Below are 20,165 nucleotides of genomic sequence, written 5' to 3' on the forward strand. Positions count from 1 at the left end.
GAAAATTTTCAGTGATTTAATATTAGAAAGAAAAAATTAGAAGCACAATTTTTTCTGCATGAACAGTCTGTGGATGTTGGTTGGTGTTCAAATCCTCTTTCTGAAGTGTTTAATGTGAATTCTTCGTGATTTTGTTTTGCTGCTGTCACATATGCTCCATCTGTAAGATTTGAATCACTCTTGAAGAAAACAGGAGGATCTCCATGGTGACAAACTCCTGTGGTCTGAAAAAAAAAAAAAAAGGATAATATTTTCTCTATATTCTTATGGGGTTTTTTTGTGATTTTTCCCCCCAAGATGAGTTAACAATGATAAACATATAAGGGCATGGTTTGTAATATTCAGTATAAACAAAATTTTCCTGAATGTTCAAAAAATCTGTCCTCTCTTATATACACCTGCAAAAAGCTATCAGCATGCTGCTATGTGGTGAGAACTCTGCGGGAGGGATACATGAACAAAAACTGCTGCAGTCTCACCCACACAAGAGCTCCAGAGCTGGAGAATGTTGTTTCCTTAGCCTTCCCTTATGAAAAATTAACACAGAAACATCTCTCTCATAGATCCTACCAAGATGAAAACACACAGCATTCTGTGTTTATGCACCCTAGTGAGTGATGCCCGTGAGGCTGCTCTGAGCAAGCAGAGCAGAGGGAATCCCTTTGAAGGGGACCAGGATTTGGCTCCCCATTACGATGACAGCAACTCTCAGAAGTCTTTCTAGTTCCCATGACCCACTGTGCAAAGGAGGAAATGGAACATTTCTCCCAAAGGTCTCACATTCCTAGTTACAGACTTTGAGCTGTTTTATTCAAATCACAGAACATTGTAAAAGACAGAATATCCATCAAAATTAGGGTGAAAAAACACCCAGCCTCTTCTACTTTGCACCATCTTGGAATGGTTGGTCTCAAAACCACCACGGGATTGAACTGTGATTTTAGCACAAATTCAACTTACATTACATAAGCAAAGTATTTCTGGCAGTTACCTTGTTGTGGGTACATCCTACAATCTGTGTGAATAAAACTCTATGGGTTTTTAACTGGAAGATTAAACTGTGCAAAATGGCTGGCAAAGAAAACTCAATTGTGTTTTGCTCTTCCAGCAGCCTGTATTCACATTGATCCTGTTAAAAACATTACAGGATTCCTTGTAGGATAGTAGCCAGCTGAGCTTATGCATTTTCTTGTTGCTCCTAACACATTATATAGCAAATTCATTCATGTCAAAACTTCTTGTAAAATATTCCAGATCATGATTTTTCAGTAAATTGCTTTTCATGTGAAGTTTTTTCAGTTTCTGTAATTATGGCAGGGTACATGCACAGCCAGTTCCCCAAGAAAATGGCCTTGGCTTCCCCTAATCTTATACAGGTTTTATAACACAATATTTATATTTATTCAGTAGGATAGCTCCTGATTTATATGGGTTTGTCATTGAGAGAAAAAAGGTAAGAAAAAGGACCAGAGAATTATAAGGGTCATGGTTTAACCACAGCCAGCACCTAAGCCCCAGCAGCTGCTCACTTGCTACCACAGTGGAATGGAGGGAGGGAATCTGAATGGTAAAAGTGATAAAATATGGTGGGTTAAGATGAAAACAGTTTATTAGATAAAGCAAAAACTGGGCAAAGCAAGCAAAGCAAAGCAAAGCAAAACAAGGAGTTAATTCTCTGCTTTCTATGGTTAGGGAGGAGTTCAGTCATCTCCAGGAAAGCCAGGCTCCATCACAGTGGCTTAGGAAGACAAGAGCCACGACTCTTAACATCCTCCCCTTCCTTCATCTTCTCCCAGCTTTATATGCTAAGCATGGTGCCACATGTTCTGGGATATCCCTTTGGTCACCTGAGGTCACCTGAGTCCTTTCCCAACCCATTGTGCACTCCCAGCCCACTTGCTCGTGGGAGGGGATGAGGAGCAGAAAATATCTGGATGCTGTGTAAGCCCTGCTCAGCAGCAACTAAAACATTCCTATGTTATCAACTCTGTTTCCAGCACAAAAACAAAACACAGCTCCATACCAGGTACTGTGAAGAAAACTAACTCTGACCCCAGCTAAAGTTAGAACAATAGGATAGAGTTTTTTAAATTTTGAATTCTGGGGAAAAAAATTTCTGGAACAAATTAGCAATTTGTAAACATGAAAATGAGTAAGAGATAAAATGAATTTGTCAGGACAATCTGTCAAATTAATCTGCATCACTTCTGTGTGGTAGGTCTTGTGAGTAAAGGAGAAACATAAGAAACATAAGTTACACATCTAGAATTCAGCAAAATCTCAGCTGTCTTATGAGAAGTTTTCATTGGCAGAAGAGAAAAACATGGACTAAATGAAATAGTGACTAAAAGGTGTAAAAATAATTAGATCACATACCAGGCTGAAATTAAAAAAAATTAACTAATCAAATGAGCAGATAAATTGACTGTAGGACATCTGCTGCCTGTCCTGAACCGAAGTCTATTGCATTCTTTCATTAGTAATTGACAGCACCACCAAGAACTCACCCAAAAAACCTACCTGGCAAAAAAGGGAGGTTGCAGCCATGGCCATTTGGATCACAGTCTGGACTATGCTGATGGTACCAAGTAATCTCCATTGGCTGTAATGAGAGCTGAGATTCCTCTCTCACACATAGACCCCCACATTTTTTTTTCTTAGTTAAGAGTGAGGTTAGTAAATTTTATTTCAGCCAATTTTTGAAGTTATTTTTGACATTCAGTAGTTTAGGTCCAATGGCAAACCATGAAAGACAGTAAGAGTTCTGCCCTACCCTTCATGATGGAAGAGGCCTTCAAGTTCTTGGGAACAAAATTCCCTCATTTGGTCCATTTTATTGTTCTACTGTTACTGACAAATGGAGAATATTAGCTCCTACTACCTGTTTTCTCCCCATTAGCTCCAAGCACCTGACAGACAGGGTTAGGTAATCCTGCCTTTCTCCTGACACAGAAATAGAGACAACAGATACATGGAAAATCAGTGCAAAACTGAGAGCAAGACCGCATGACTTGTCATATCCACCCACCAGGTCTTGATGTCCTGTGACAAATTTTAACAGCAAATTGTCTTTTTCCTGTTCTAGCAGAAATCTGCATAATTTAATGGAGGCACCAGGCACCAAAACACAGAAGCAATAAAGAGAAAAGAGTGGAGAAAAAGAAAAACTTATAAGCTACTACATGTGTACTCAAAGTACCATTGTCTCCCACTTCTCATTGGGAATTCCCGCTCTTGATACTTTACTTAGGCATGTTTGGGATCAGATCCTGTTAAATGGAAAAGACCCAATGTCTCCTTTCCCCCTTTCATTATATAGGGCTTGATCACGTTGTGCAAATGTTTGACCCCCAAAAGGAGCAGAATCAGACAAGAAGGTAACAGTCCTTCTGCCATTATTAAAGCATTCACGCTCATTAACATCACAGTGGGGAAAAAGCACAAAAATGGAGGCTTCCAGCCAAGCAAAATATGTTATAGAATACTGAGAATTTGTGAGTAATGAGATGTTTGATCCAGCATCACTCAGCTTTCTCATTTCCAAAATGCAATGAGATCTGAAATTGCCCATTTTCTCATCATTTACCAAGGGTTAACAAAAAGAACCATTCTTTCTCACACTGTGTTCCCTAGAGAATTTCTAAATCATGTGATTTTGCCATTGTGGCCCTTTCTGCTTTCAGAAGTGTCTCTGCAAAAATGTCTATTGTCCCCAAATGACTGTTAATTGTGCTCAGTTTACTATGAAATCATTGTTTTTTCTTCTAATGGCTTCTTCTGCAAATCAAACAGAGATCAGCTCATCCATCTGAGCTCACGCTTTCCTGCACATTAACAACAGTGCAGAGGGAAGCTAAACTATGCCCACAGTTATTGCAGGCAGTCATGATCTTCCAGCTAATCTCAGACTAATGTCACTGGAATCCCATTATCTTCAGCAGTAGAGATTAGGCTGATTGAAGCAGTTATTTTCTATATCAAGTTCCTCCTCTACCACTGAAGTTTCAGGGCTGATGTGCAGTGTTAACTGCACAGCTTGGATTCAGTGCCTCAGTGAAGTGCTGGCTTTCTTGGCTACCTTGGCGCTGCACACGCGTGTGCTCAGAAGTGGGGTGTGGACAGCAATGCAAGCAGACAAAATTCATTTCCATTGAGCTTCAGCAGTGCAGAAGTACCTGTTAAAGATGGTCAGTACAAGCCATCACTGAACAGATCAAAACTGATCATGAGCAAGGCCAGAAACTGGAGCTCTAACAGTTAGATCAGTAAAGTCCTGACACGGGCTTTTTAAGAAAAATTAGGGAGTAGCTCAGATGTAACCGTGCTCCTTCATGAGGCTGCAAGAATGCAGTGCTCCAGACTGCTGTCCAGCTACAGACAGCCTCCAAAAGTGACTCCAGACAGGAAAAATGCCTCTGCATGCATGCAGGCAGCAGGCTTCCCACCCAGCACCACCTGCCTGCACCTCCCAACTCAGCTGCAGGCTTCCTGGGACAACACTGGAGCTCCAGCAGGGAAGTGTGCACTGCTCACCACTAAATACTTTCCTTTTTTAGATTAAACTGCTGATTCATCTGAGCTGGTAATTGGCACTCCTAAATTATATATACCACTTAAATCAAAAAGAAAAAATAAAATAACTACAAATTGATGTGAATATTGGAATAATCAGTGGAACTTAAAACCCATGATACATTTTTAACATTTCAGTGCGCACAAAAAAACTATAAATATATCTCTATAAAACTCCAACTGCTGCTGTAACAGAAACATGTTCATAAATTATGAGGAAAATTGTAATTGGGTATTTAGGCATTTGCAGGCTAATTTTGCCCCAGAGCACTCAATTTCCTCTCCTTCCCCCATAATTTTCTTGAACTGTAATTTAAATTCCTACTCCCCACAAGACCCACAAGGTGGTATGGCATTAGCTTCAGTTTTACTCAAGGCACCTGCCAGTTTGCCAAAGCTGGTTAAAACATACTGCCAAGACATGTCCAATACCTCAATCAGTCTGTCAGTGACATTAAATTGTAGCACTTGAGCTTGAATGGTTGGATGTTTCAAGAGAAGTGTTGGCACTCTTGTATCTGTATCTGAGTAAATTTAGCCATAAGTTAATTTTTCTGGAGTTAAAATTCTCCATTTGCTCTTGTTACAAACTGAAGTTTGCATATGAAGTGTATCCTCAGTTTAAAACATCACCCTTGCTACTGCCACCACAGTCCAAAATTGCACTTGCTTGGATAGTACATGGGAAACCTCTGGCACTAGGGAGATTGTGTGGAAGGGAAGGAAAATCCTGGAAATCTCTCCAAGACAGCAGAAGTTTGTAAAATGGGAAACCCACAACTCTTTAAGATGCTTTCTGTGAAAGCTCAGCAAACTCCTTCTCAAATTAATTTTGCACACTTCCAGAGGCCACTAATGGATGTGAACACTGATGTTTTCTCTGGCAGCTGCAAATAGGGGATGACGCATGAAGTCTTACTGGAGCCAGCTGAGGGCCATGTGGTTCAGCTGAGCAATTGAAATACCTGGATAATGCACTCAGTGTACAATTACTGCATCTTCTAACCACCTCATAATCCTGAGGCTTTCTGACAACAGAACCTCTGTTCTGGCTTCTGAACACAACCAAAGAGCAGCAATTCATTAAAAGACTTGTTACGTTGACTAGAATATTTTCAGTGTTGTGGCGTGGCTTTCAATCTAAGAAATCAATGAAGCCTTTCCAAATATCCATAAATCACCTTGAAATATTCCTCAACAATTTAAACTCCTGCCCACCCTGTTGAAGCCAACAACATTAAACAGGCATGGTTGTAAGACAGAGCTCAGCGAAGGACACCAGCCAAGGGGGAATTTTAGGAAGAACAACAGAATTCTGAGTAGGGCTCACAAGCAAAACAGCCAGTGGTGGCCCTGGGACACTTCCAGCAGAAAACCTCCTGCAGAAATCATTTTTAAAAGATCACTCAAAATTTTACCAGTAGAGGGAAACAGAGCACCTCTGCTGCAACGTGCTCAGAAACACAGGGCTGTCCCCGCTTCTCTGAGGAGGAGCTGTTCTCCTGCCCCTTCTCCTGCTCCCCCGCTTGCACCCTGCAGCTGCACACTTGCATGCAGGCAGCCCCATGCCTGGGGGCAGCCGAGGGCCCTGCACTGGCCACTCCATCTGCTCAGGTAGAGATGAGCAACACCTTTATCATCTTGCTGCCCAGGCTTTTCTCTTCTTGAAACTGGGATCGTTTGCCCTTGGTATATAAATGAAACCTTCAAAGCTTGTTTCATGAAGTTAGGTTGCTAAATATCCATTAAAGCTTTCAAATACAGGTAGCTTAATCTTCAAAGCTGTTACATACCTCTGACTTGATGAAATTTGTGGCTTCTTAGTACTTCTGAAAATCCAGCCCCTAAATGTGTATTTCATCACTCATGTTTGGCATTAGGATCCTGCCTAGAGAGACAGAGTTGTTTGGAGTGGGGTAGGTTGATTTGTTTTCCTCAATCTGTCATGAAATATTTAAATGCTTTTATATTAAACCTATAATTGCTATTTTCACTTTTGCACTTCACACTCTGCTTTTTTCATAGATGTGCTTTGTGGCGTCCAAGTTTAGATAAAAAGGCATCATATCTGTGCCTTGTATGGTATGAGCACAGCAGCCATTCCTTGCAAGCAATGATATCATGAAGTCTCAAAAAGAAAAATAATTCCTTGCCTTCCCTTGGTTGGATCCTGTCTTTGGCAGCTGGGTAGAAATAGCATGGTCAGAGGAATGTTCTACTCGTGCAAACCTATGCTCAATTTGTGCTTCACCACCCATCCCAGCTTCCTCTTCTGTGTTCCATGTTCTGCAGGGGCACCCTCACATCCTGAAAAATTGCTTCTGTTAGCAGTGGTGAAGAAGTGAAGCTGGCTGGCTGTGTTTTAATTCTGCCTTCATTAGTGCAGCAGTTACACAGAGCTGTGTCAGTCCAGTTGTTTTAACCTACAAGTTGTAAATAACTTTTTAAGTGGATCTCGTTTCCTGAAGTCACACAGTGGGGGGGAAGAACAGGAGGTCAGGGGTCTGGGCCTCCCATCACCAAAGTCAGGTGAGGTTCTACCTTTGGCCAGAACATGTCAGAGAGTACAACTCACTCCAGGATGTGGCTGTGATGGGCACTCAGGCCTTAAAGGCGCTTCTGTATCCTGAAACTGAGAGCACTCCTTGAAGAGACCTAAACTTGCAATCACTGATCTGCGTGCTCAAAGGCAACAGCCTGGACTGGTGCTTTAATTCCTGAAAGCCACAGTCTCACAGCAAAGTGCTCCAGAAGTGTGAGCATCATTAGCAGAGCTTTTACAGATTCTGTTTCACTGTTGAGTAGCCCCATGCCCATTAATGCAGTCTTCTTCTCAAAGGAGTCAATATTCTACAACCATTCAACAGCAATGAAAAAAAAAGTGTCTCATTAGGAGGATCATCATTCTCTAGATGATTTTTCCAAGAATCTAAGTTATTTTGGGCTTTGGTCTTGCTACTAAGATTTCCTTGCATTGAGAAATTGGTCTTACAGAGAACCATTGAGGAGTTACTGGAAATGAGAGAGTCTGGAAGTGTGGCACAGGAAATGTGTGTTTTTTCAGTTGTGCTTTTACAAGTTTGTCAGTGAAAGGTGTAGACGTAACACCACATCAGTACTTTATGGGCAAGAATCTTTATTTTTACTCTTTCTTATAAACCATACCATTATAAAAATCACTGCTTATCATGATAAGCTTGTACATTGCTGGGAGAATGTTGAACAAATGATACAGCACATGAAATTATTGGTATCATTTGTTTCAAAGTGAGAGTAGCAGACTGTTTTAGTATAGGCATTTTTCCAGGCTTTTTTCTGCAGTTTTGTTCTGTTTGGCTTTAATAACAGTCTGTGCAGGAGTGATACAGAGAAATAGTTGCAATCTTTTTTACAGAGTGATCTATAAGCTACAAGTAAAACACAACAGATAGGATTATATTAAATTGTCTCAGCCATCAAGCCTTTTTTCCTGCCTGTTATCTTTTACATTTAAAGCATTGCTTATTGGGTTCATTTTTGCTCCTTGTTTGTTGAGGGGAAAAGGAGAAAGTTTTCTTACACTTCCCTCATTTCAGCTGATCTTTTTTGTAAAGAATTATTGGATTATCTAAAAATAAATTTGGTATTGACAGTGGCAGCTGTTCTACAACATGAATTAGGTAATTGAAATCATAATACTGGATCAAAAATAATTTCTTCCAAATAATTTAGTCTGAAAATCTATTTCCTTTTAAAGCAATCTGGATCATGCTTAAAGGTTTTTCCTTCTAGGACAAGCAACTTGCTTTCTAATGGAAGAAGTGGAGTTTTATTCCATTTTCTTTTGAGACTAAAGGATAAATATTGAATACATTGCATGTATAATAACAAGAACTTCCTGAGAGCTGGAAACAAAAATTAACAGTATTGTCAAGATTTTCAAGGGCTGGTGGATAAAGCTGGAAAACAGCTTAATCAAAAGCCTTTTATTCATCTATTTAGCTCTTACATTGACAATTGGAAAGAATAATTTTGTAACTTTCAATTATTTTTTAAGCCTCTCCATTTCTGTATGAGTTTGGCTGAGGGATGCTTTAGGTAACAGAAACTTAATTATATGGGTTTTTTTCCTTTTTCATGAAATATGAACCCCTGTTAAAAAAAAAAAAAAAAACAAAAAACCAAAAAAACAAAGGAAAACCATAGACTGAAACCCAGAAATATATTCTCTTCCAAAGCAATAGCTGATAGCAGTACCGATGATGTTTTGCTTAACTGAGCTCTATAGCTCACCTCCCATGGTATGAAGACTACAGAGAAAATAATTTTAAGCAAGCCATTAGTATTCTTTAAAAATGTCTAAATGAAAAAAGGTGTCATAAACCCATATGTATTGCTATTCTGTCTTTTTTCTCCTTGCATTTAAAATTTTTACAATCAAAAAATAAAAAACAAAACCAAAAACACAAACGAAAACCAACCAACCAAACAAACAAAAAAGGAAACAAAACCAAAAAAACCCAAACCAAAACATAAAAGAGAGTCCACCTGGTACTCCCTGTCTCAGAAAGAGTGTGGTTTTTTTAAATCATTTGGGCAGCAGTGCTGTGTTTCCCCTAGTTCCCCTAATTCTACTGCCATTTGCTGGAAGTTATCATGAATGCTGACTGCTTGATCTAAAGTTATTTTACATTTTGCCACCTATTTCTCCCATGTCCTGAGATTTAAGCAAATAGCAAGGCAGATTTGGAGGTCCAAACAAAACACAAAATACACTTCTTATTTCACTTAACTGATCTGCATTCAAAGCAGTTATTCATCGGAAGATGCACCTTCCTATGACAATGAATTCCAAAAAAAAAGGTACTTTGCAATGGCCAGGTGAGAACCATTTTTGTATCTGTATCTCTGCAAGTGTTGTCATAGTCTTCTTAAGTGCTTTTAGCTTGTAAATTATTCAGATGGAAACATTATGCTGCATAGGATCACACTGAAGAGCTGTGAAATGAAGAGTGGTGCACAGGGACAGAAGAAAAGTATGCAGAGACTTTGCAAGTAGCTTTTTCTGTTCCTCAAAATCCTAAATCTGCAAGGAATTCTGATGTGCACAGGACAAAAAATTGCTCTCCAGTGCTGAACTTGATAGGGAGTGTTCTCCTCACACTTCCATGCCTTTACTTCTGCTGAAGCACTGTATCAGCAGACAAACACAGTTCATAGCAGGTGCTTCTGGGGTTTTGTGCTATTTGGTTAGCTTCATAACACTAACAAGTTTAATATTGGACCAGCTTTCTTCTCCCTTATTTTGTCCCCACAGTCTTGCCTTGTTTTTATTTCGTAAGCTCTTTGTAACACCTCAAGCAATACAGACTGTCAAAGACAAAATAGAGCTCCTGGTGCCACTCAGCTGTGCTCACAGCAGTCTCTGGTACCTGGCTTCTGTGTGGACACGACACAAATTCCAGCCTGGGTGACAACAGCTTAGGACTCAAGGATTTTTGGCCTGCCTTTAGTCTTATGCATGAATTTCATGCTAACAACTCAGTGTGGCAGTCACGTACAGCCTTTCTCTGCCTCCTCCCCCACTGCTGGCGTGTTAGGAGAAATAATTCTCACTCTGTGGCTGCTAGATAACAAAAGATAACAAAAAAATCCCTGTAATGCATGAACCAGGCACTCCTCACTGATTCAAGCTCAGCTGTGACATTGTGCTACAGGATGACCTCACACGTGACCTGGAAATGGACCACAGCTCCATCAAACAATTTTGTAAGGATGCTCACGGGCATGATTTACAGGCGGCAGGGATTGTAAGTGTGCTGCTGGTTGTAATCTCTGCTCAAGTATGTATCAGGGATGTTTGGGTTTTCTTTTTCTGCATGCTGGAGCCTGGCTGAGACAAGCTGGTTTTTGATTATAGGGATTGGAGCTACATGCATGCTGTTCTCAGTTACACAGCGTGTTAGATTACTAACATTTTAGAAATCACCTACTCTTCTTCTGGCAAAACCTATTCTTTCCTGCAGTCTCACAGCATGAGCATTGTTGTCACTTGAAAATGAATTTTTCAGGATTGTGGTTTATATCACAATTCTCTTCTTCCCCTAATTTAGTTTCCACCTGTGTTTTTCATAGATGCAGATAGAGTATATGCTGGAAAAACACCAAGCAGGTCTTCATTCTTTTGCTTTCACTAGTAACATGCTCCTGTTGATAGTAGCTGCTGTGACAGGTGGGAGCCTTGAATCTGTAGCAGGTTCCCACTGAGCTAGTGACTCCATAAACCCAGGAAATGATGAGCTACACCATGGGAGTTTACCCCAGAAGTGTATGCAATAGGTACCTATCAAATACATGAGTACTAGAAAATCCATGTAATATGGTAAAGGAGGGGATACGGATAAAATAGGATTAGTGAACATAGAACGGCTTGGTTGGGGAGGGGCCTTAAAAATCATCTAGTTCCAACCCCCCAGGGGCAGGGACACTTTATACTAGACCAGGTTGCTCCAAGCTCCACCTAGCCTGGCCTTAAACACTTCCAGGGATGGGGCATCTACAGCTTCTCAGGGAAACCTGTTCTGGTGCTTCACTACCCTCACAGTAAGTAATTTCTTCCTAATGTCTAGTCTGAACCTGCTCTCTTTCAGTTTGAAACCACTCCCCTTGTCTTGTCACTATGTGCTCCTGTGAATTGTCTCTCATGGTAAGTGCATCAGAGAGCACAAGTGCTCAGCCTCACTTCAAGCCTGCAAAGAGCTTCTGGAAAGGAAATGTGTGATGAATGCTGCACTGTGCATCCCTCAACTCCTAAATGTCTCTTCTGTGAATAGGACTTGGCAAAGAGGAGCCAGACAGCCAGACACAGAGCTGTCACAGGCAGTTTGGGAGAACCTAATTACCAGTAATGTGTGAAAAAACCATGGGTTTGGCATGCTGAATTACATGGCTGGCTGTTCAGATGGAAGATGGAGTATAAGCCAAAAACATCCAAATGGTTCTGCACTTCTAACTCCACATAGTCCTAGATATTGGCTCGGCAATGAGCTGTTCTGATCTGACAGAGGAATCAAACCTCCCATTTTCATAGTATGGCCTTCCCAAAAGGGGGGTTGCTTCTCAGGCAAGTCATTCCCAGACACTTGCCTGTGTCGGTCAGGCCACAAACCAACAGTGAACCCACCAAAGTTCACTGGAAGTGTGGAGCTGAGGTGAAGCTCTGTTTTTCCTGACTGAGTTCAGCCTCCAAGTGTTGGAGGAGAAATGAAAGAATATGTGGATGGGCAGGAGGTAACGCTGAGGAAGGGAAGCTGGGATGCTGGAGCCTACAGGATTGTTTGAAGAAAATAAAAGCTATTGAGGGTGCAAATCCTCTGGCAGCAAGTGCAGCTAGACAGGCATAGGAGAAACTACTAACTGGAGAAAATTCCTGCCCATGAATGTTGGCTGCTTTGTCTTCTGAGTCAGGCTGGGTTTCTGAGAGGACACAGTGACACGAGCTGCTTCCTGGGGAATGACAATGCTGAGGCTGTGTGCAGGACCTGAATATCAGATTTCCACAAGTCAAATCTCTCGGAATAAAGAAATGTCATCTCTTTCTTCAGCCAATTATTTATTCACTTTCATGAAAGCAGAATGGGGTGAGAGAGAAAGAACACCAGCAGACATTGGAATTCGAGGGTAGAATTAGAATTTTAATCTATCTGTCTTTTACTCATGAGGCAAAATTATTAATATAAACATTAAGCATCGCGTGCTCCTATTACGATGGCTGCATGAATAGGCATTTCTGGTGCTGGTGTGGGGCCCTGCCTTGTCAACAACTGGCTTTGGTGCAGTCAGGTGTGCAAGAAAGAGAGGTAAAGGAGCCAGGCAGCAGCTCTTCCTCAGGGCATCAGCAAGAGAAGGAGCCAAAGCTGGGATGGATATAACCTGGGGTTAAAAGAAAGTTAAAGTCAAGTCAGGCTGGAACCTTCTGCTGCAGGGGAGATAGAGATAACATTAAGAGGAGCAGCAGCTGGACCTGTCAGGGCTGGGCTTTGCAGTCACTTGGAGATGCCTGTACAATCCTGCTGGGACTGCCTTTGGAAGGCCGAGAGAGCTGAGCAAATTTCCATCCCTTTCAGTATTGCCCCTCTTACTTCCTGCTCTCCTCAAATCCCTTCCCAAAGGTTTCCTGTGCAGACTACAAAAATGTCTGCTGTGGCCAGCCCTTTTGCTGCTTTCACCCTGCTGCCTCTCCTGCAGGATCTACCCAGTTCCTGCTTCAGCAGCTGGATCCTGGCTCTGGGCTGTCTGTACAACGTTACTGATGTGACAGCGTGGCTCTGCATCGATCCCCGCTGATGCCACCTGCAGTGTGTGCACTGATAATGAGGCAAAGTGCTGCTCTGCCCCATCACTTAGCATCTTGGCATCTTGTTAATTACTGCTGCTCAAGGAGCTTATTTGTGCAGTAAATTATTGATGAAAGCAGCTCTGTGAAAATTTGAAATTTTTGTGTGTCATTCTCCTGAATGAATAACAGTGCATGAACACTTGCAGCGAACACCACATCTCCCTGATCTGAAGAAAGGGAGGGGAAAACAGAACAGACAAAAGCACTTCCTTGGGTGACTGCCAAGGTACAGAAAATATTTTGCTTCTCTCTGATCCTATTTGATTTACCTAGGAGCTATGTTCATATTAAAGAGTGGCTGAGCACTGGAGCAGATTGCCCAGAGGGGTTGTGGATTCTCCCTCACTGGAGGTATTCAAGAACCATCTGGATGCAACCCTGTGCCATGTGCTCCAGGATGGCCCTGCTTCAGCAGGGAGGCTGGACCAGATGCCCCACGGTGGTCCCCTCCAGCCTGACCCATTCTGTGTTTCTGTGAGTCTAGTGAGCTCCCAGCAGCTATCAGAAGAGATTCAGCTTGAAATGAGGAGACAGCAGTGGTTTAAATATAGGATGCTTCCTTCAAAGTGTTGTATCCTCATTGTCTTATTTTGGGAGTACGCATAAATGGGATCTTGCTTGCATAAATATAGTAAATTTATTTAAGAAAATAATCTGAGAGGAAAAGAGCTGTCTGCAGATTAATCCAGAGCTGCCCCTTCTAGAAGCACAAACTTGAGGCAGTGGAGCAATGTACTGCATCACTGTGGGTGTGACTATCAGCACCATGGGTGACTTCAGTCTTTAACACTTGCTTTCTTCTGTTACTTTGCAACTTTGGACAAAAAAAAGACTCTTGAAGTATTTCAGAGGCTGAATTCTGTATTTCAGGTACGGGTTTGCCAGCAAAATGACTATCTCTATTACAGCATGAGAACAAATGCCCAGAATGGGCCGAGGAAGAAAGGAGAAAACAGCTGTGAAAGTTCTGTTCTGTTGGAGCAGGAAGCCTGGCACTTGCCTGGAAAGGCAGGAGTAGGTTGGGCAGCCTACAGAAAGCAGGCTGCAGTGCTGCCAAAGAGGTAGTGCTATTCCTTTGCTCCCCCTCCAAACTGAAATTAGGCAGCTAAATGCATCCCTTTTCCTGCTGCTGTTGACAAGATGAAAAGCTGGAGCTGTGCTGGGAGATTCCCACATGCCTGTGGGTGGGGGGGGAGCAGGGATGATCAAAACCTCTGCCTGTGCTCCCAGCCAAGCCCCAGCTCGGGATGCTGATCCAGCATGGGAGCTTTGGTAAAAATGAAAAGAGCAAGGTTTTAGTTTGGCAAATTCCTTGCTGTGGAGTCCTGGGGATAGAGGATATTATAAACAGATATTATTTAAAGGGTCCTGTGATCCTTTAAATAATAAATAGATAGCCCTGGTTTCTGGGTGACCTGACATGATCACATCTCTCTGCCCTGAGGGCCACGAGGAACAGCAAAGGCAGGAGGACACAAGGGCTGCCTGAGCAGGTGACACAGCCTGGGCAGGGGGCAGGACTGGGGTAAGAGGATGCAGAGATCACCCAGTTTTTCCATGGAAATTGCTCTGTGGACTGGACTCTGCAACAGGCTGGGCCTTGGAAGGAGAAAAGAGTGGAAATGAGGACCTGAATGGGGAAAAAGTGGAACAGAGAGATGAGAGAAAGGAGCAAGTGCAAGGAGCCAGGGAGGAGGAAAAGTCAGAAGCCAAACAAGAAGGAAGAAAAGCCAAACATGCAAGAAGGAAGAAAATCAGCCCAAATCAGAAAGCCAGCTTGAGAGGTGTCAGAAGAGTGCAAAGGTGTGAACACGTCGGCCACTTTCAGGTTAGAGTATCCTGACGAGGACATTGGCACATTTCAGAGGGGTGTGGGGGCTGCAGTGGGAGCACTGCTCTGCACTTCCAGGTGCCTGGGGACATGTCCCACCTGCCAACCACTGCTCAACAGCTGCTCTCAAGTCCCAGGAGGGGCTTTCTGGGTATCCAGAAAAAATTGTCCCACCCTTGTGTACACAAGATCCATAACTCAACTTGACACTTTAAAGCTCTTTGCCATACTTACACGGACTTTCCACAAGCTGCAAACAATGCTTTTCTCAACAATGTCTTTCTAAGGAGCCTGAAACTGCCGTAATTTGTTTTGTACTGCAGAAAAAGGCCTGGGCTTCTTTCTTGGATTTTGTTTTCCTTCATTATTAAACAATAATTATACCACTGTATCCAGATGTCTAAAAAGTAGCCAAACAGGTTTTCATTTTATTTAATAGTATAGCCAGGTTAAAAGAAGAAGGGAACTAAACCCAGTTGCCATGATCTGCTGGACTCAGGTGAGAGGATCCTTCCCAAGATCCTAAGACAATACAAAGCTGGAATTTATCAACTGCTGGAATAATGAACCCATGATGGATTTAATAAAATTTTTGTATTTCTAGAGAGAATTGTTCAGAAGCGCAAGTTCACATTAACACACTAATTTATGAACGATTCTTAAGCAAACCCAAAATAACCTTTTTCTGAAATGTGTCTTCCACTCCCAGGAGCTGGATAAAAAAGGCTTTAGGACAGTGCCTGTGGAGAAGTTCAAGTGGGTAATAAAGAAGTGCATGAGTCCACATAGCACTGTCCACGAACTACAATTTTTAAAAGCCAAAAAAGCAGGACTGCTTTTTGCTAAAGTGTAGCTCTGTTCTGTGCACCTAATCCTGAGGACAGGAGATCCTTCAACAGCAATATAATATTGGAGACACTGAATACTCTGAAACCCAGAAAATTCAAAAATATTAAATTTAAAAAATCAAAAATATGGAAAAGTTATATTTTTAACATACATTTTCTCTCCATGTCCAGAGTGGTTACTTGTTTATGGTTATGGAATGTGGGAGTGTGAGGTGTTTGCCTTAAGTAAAAACTATAGGATAACTCTGCAAACAGTATTACACAAAATTGGGCGACATTCTTATTTACTTTGTCATGACAGATATGACATTTTAATGTAAAATGAACCCTCATCTGATCTATATTTGGGGAAAAGAATAATTCCAAAAATTTGGATATTCATCCAGAAATCAACATGAAGACAAAGACTGTGAAACCTTACTATTTCCAGCTGAGTAAAAATCTGCTGTGAAAATAAAGCATTCTAATTCAATTACTCTTCACATAATGTCTGGGTCAATGTTGTATCATACACACTTTTCAGAGTCATAGGTAAGTTGAAAACCTTTTCATAGAAAAGTCTGCATTACAACAGGAAGAATTCAGTGTGTGTGTGTGTGTGTGTGTGCGTGTGGGACAGCTTTGGGATGTTGTAATTTGGTTTTCTCACTTGAAGGACAAGTCTTTCAAGCAAAAATAGGAATAAGAGCTGCGTCCTCAGAAATTCATAAATAGGATTTTAGTAAAGGTTTGCAATATATTAAAGAGAGGAATATTATACAAGATTCAAATTTTGCATTAAAATTCTCCTGTAATATGAAATTTTTAATTCTATTTTAGACACGATATTGCTTGGGTTTTGTACAAATTGAGCAATATATTTAGAAAATTATGCTTATTTCCTGATCCTGCTCAAACTGGCTCTAAGGTGGGATCCACATCACTGTCCCTGCTTCTTTCCCTATGCAACAATAATCACTTGCCAGACACTCTTTTAGAAATCTCAGGAGCCTTCCCATGACACTCCCAAATGCAGCCATATGTTGTGAAGACCTGAGGCAAGGGCCAGCCCCACTGCCAGAAAAGGGAGCTGTGGAATAACTGATTTGTCTGTGCCATAAGTGAGGAGCAGCATGCTGACCCCAGGTGGATTTGATGTCTCTTCCCTCTCCATTGTATTTAACAGGAAGCTGCTGTGCTGCACTCAGCCTGCTGAGGGTCACTATCTGTTTGCCTTCCCTCTCTGCAGGGTGTCTGGGGTGTCCCCTTGGCTGCGTGAGGGGACAGCCACACACAGAGACCTGAGGTGGCAGCAGCACTTTGTCCGCTCATGGAGCGTGGGGGTGGCAACTCCTCATGTGCTTTTTTAGGAGGCTGTCAAGGAGAAGCCAAAGTGGGTGTTGACTCTCACTGTTTCACAGCACAGCAAACTCCTGGGAAGAGAGCAAGGGGTTCCTGCTTGCACTATTGTGTGTTTTTTTCAGGGACCCCCATGGCAGGAAGGAAATGATGAATCTGACTTCATGTTCTTAGAAGGCTAATTTATTATTTTATGATCTATATTATATTAAAGAATACTATACTAAACTATACTAAGGAATGGAGAAAGGATACAGACAGAAGGCTTAAAGATGCTAATAAAAACTCATGACTCTCTCTCCAGAGTCAGGCACAGCTTGGCTCCAGTTGGCCAATAAGTCAAAACAATTCACCTGTTGGATAAACAATCTCCAACCACATTCCAAAGCAGCAAAACACAGGAAAAGCAAATGAGATAATATTGTTTTCCTTTTTCTCTGAGGCTTCTCAGCTTCCCAGGAGAGAAATCCTGGGCAAAGGGATTTTTCCAGAAAACATGATGGTGACACTATTGGATCCCCCTGGCCTTGGTATCAGTTCAGGTCCTATGTGATGTTCCTCCAGAATATGGTGTTGGATGTACGAAGCCGTAGCGTTAAATAGGTCACTTTGTCTCTCTTCATTATAGTCTTAATTTTATCACTCTACTCACATTATGTGCTTGGGTGTTTATTGACCTTGAAGTCAGACATAAATGGTAGCGTATGGCTGCATCCTGCCCTTGATGGGAGTGAATGTGAAATGCAGCTAATGCCTTTTGAGGGCCTGACTTCAAAATATCTGGCACTAAGGCAGGTTCAGTACAAATGGGAGGTGACACTGATTGACAACACCAGTTTCCTTGTGCCTAGCCGTTCCCTGCTTTACACTGGGGATGGAGGAGAATGTTTTGCCTCTCCCAAAGAAAGGCATTTTGCCTTCTGCTGTGAGACTTGGAGGCCATTTGCCTGAGGAGAGCAGTGGGCAAGTGGGTTTTCTTTCAAATGGCAAAAAGCAGGGTTGGACCCAGTGCAAGAAAACGTCCCTGTTAACTGCTGTGTGGTACACCAAACAGCCTGCTGTTGCAATAAAATATTTATAACTAATCATTTTGTTAAATGAAACATGTACTTTATGACACCTTTTATAATTAACAAGCCATGCTCCAGCTGATTGTGCACATGGTGTTCCACTTTTTATTACCAGGTACTACGAGAAGACATAATAAGTACCTACAAATAACCACCCATATTAAGATGTAGTATCGCAAAGAGAAGCAATTAAGCTCCTGGGAAGCTTAGTGTTATTTGTTTGTAAACAAGCATAAGGGTAGGACCTTTGCCAAACAAAAGATTGGGTTAGTGGGATGATAAAGCAATAAACCTCACAGTGCATGAACACTTTGTGGTGGAGCTACAGTCAGGGAGTGATGAGGAGGCTTTAGCAGAGACTTTAATCAAGCTGGATTTTGCTGACAAATGGTGCTTAAAGATACTGGTATGGTTAAGCTGTATTTAATGATGCTTTAGATGTCCTGGGTGCTGGGATTAACACTGAAATAATGGCTCATGGTCTCAGTGAGGCAATCTCAGTGGACTTCGGTCACATGAACATTTTCAACATTCACCATTAAATTCTCTAATTTGCAGATTAAAGACTAAACTAAGAGGCTTGAGGGTGTTGTGCTGATGAGAAACCTCAAACACCTGTCATTCATATTGTCCTCAACAAGTAGAGGCTGTAGGTACAAGGAACCCTGAGAGATTCATTTTAATCAAACCAGAGAGCAGTGATGTTGCAGAGGTCGCTGACTTGACCACAGCAATGCAGAGAGCTAAGTCATCTCCTAAATTTTCCTGCTGTGCAAGCACAGGACAGCCACTGCCCACTGCACCCATTTTCCATGGCTGTCTGTCAGGACAAATCTAGTCAGGATGGGATTGCTCATGTGCTTAATCTTGTAGTCGAAACTAGAGTAGGTTAAAACAGCTAAAACTCAACATTTTCATATGGCAAATGTGGTCTGAGGTCACAGCTCCAAATACTAATTGGGGCATCTTCTGAGGCAGAATTATCCCTTGATTAGAGCCAACAAAAGAGGGGTGTTGCTCCTGTTATCCCTGCCTGGCAGAGCCAGCTGGGTGTGCAAAGCTCAGGCTGAGCAAGGCGGGACAAAGCCTGGGCTGGTGCACCTGAGTGAGCCTTGCTCCATCAGTGCTCCCAGCACATCCCCCTGCACTCCTGGGGAGGGATGGAGTGGGGAATACCCCCCTGATACACACAGATGCCCTTCATCTCTCCTGAGCTGATCCCTGCTTGCCTGGCTGGAATGTGCAACCCCCACGGCAGGGGGACAAGGACAAGGCACCTCACCCCAGAGGGGCACCACTGCCACTCAGGGTGAGCCAAGGGACAGGCAGAGACTCTGCATGCTCACTGCCAGGCACGTGCCATGGTCTTGGGCCCCAGTGCTGCAGAACTGGCCCATCCTGTGAATTAACCAGAAATGTGGCATCTTCTGGCTTGCTCTGAATATGAAGGCTGAAGCTGGCACTGTTGGTTATTTGGAAACCTGCAGTCCTCATATATTTTTACTTTTATTGGTGCTCTGGGTTCAATTTTTGCAAATTGCTGAGAAGTTTTGCCAAACCAGTGGCAAAATTTCAGCTCTCATTGGCTTAATTGGTCCTTTGGTAACAAATGTCTATAATGGGAATTACCATCTGCAAAATGCTGCCCCACTCTATTTGTGCCAAATCTCCACATGCTCATTTGAGATCAGGGACTGAGGGGGCAAAACAAGTCTACATACATGATTTTCTTGCAAAACACTCCCTGGCTGTTTCTTTTTTAAGGCTGTGTCAACATTTGGCTCACATTGTCTATAGGGGTAAGCTTTCGTGTTTCAAATACAATGCAAAGCCAGGTAAAAAGTTAAGTGTCAGTTTGAATGCTGACAAAATTATTGTGGATTTTCATTTCATTTAACTTTCTTGTCTTTGTTCTATCTTACCTTGATCTGTCTGCAGGATTACTGATGTTCCCTGGGCAGTCTTTCTCTGGTTGAGTATACCCATCCTGGTTGGGTTTTTTGATGTTGTGGGCTCAGTTTCTTTGAATTTGCCTTAAAACTGGAGGCAGAAGAGCTGAAGAGACACGAAACTGAATGAAAAACTCCTGTTTTTTTCTTTCCTGCTGAAGCCAGCAGATGGTGCTTACT

The 20,165-nt window shown here is 42.2% G+C and overlaps 1 long non-coding RNA gene across 1 annotated transcript in view; it reads right to left on the reverse strand.

Moving 5' to 3' along the window:
* The window catches only part of LOC132323526 (uncharacterized), a 25,919-nt gene continuing 5,754 nt past the window's right edge, over positions 1–20,165 (reverse strand). The window contains exon 4 of the long non-coding RNA XR_009485365.1: positions 1–224. This is a non-coding gene — a long non-coding RNA (uncharacterized LOC132323526). The remainder of the gene's footprint in view (positions 225–20,165) is intronic.

Source organism: Haemorhous mexicanus, chromosome 2 (assembly GCF_027477595.1).
Source record: "Haemorhous mexicanus isolate bHaeMex1 chromosome 2, bHaeMex1.pri, whole genome shotgun sequence".
Classification (NCBI taxonomy): domain Eukaryota; kingdom Metazoa; phylum Chordata; class Aves; order Passeriformes; family Fringillidae; genus Haemorhous; species Haemorhous mexicanus.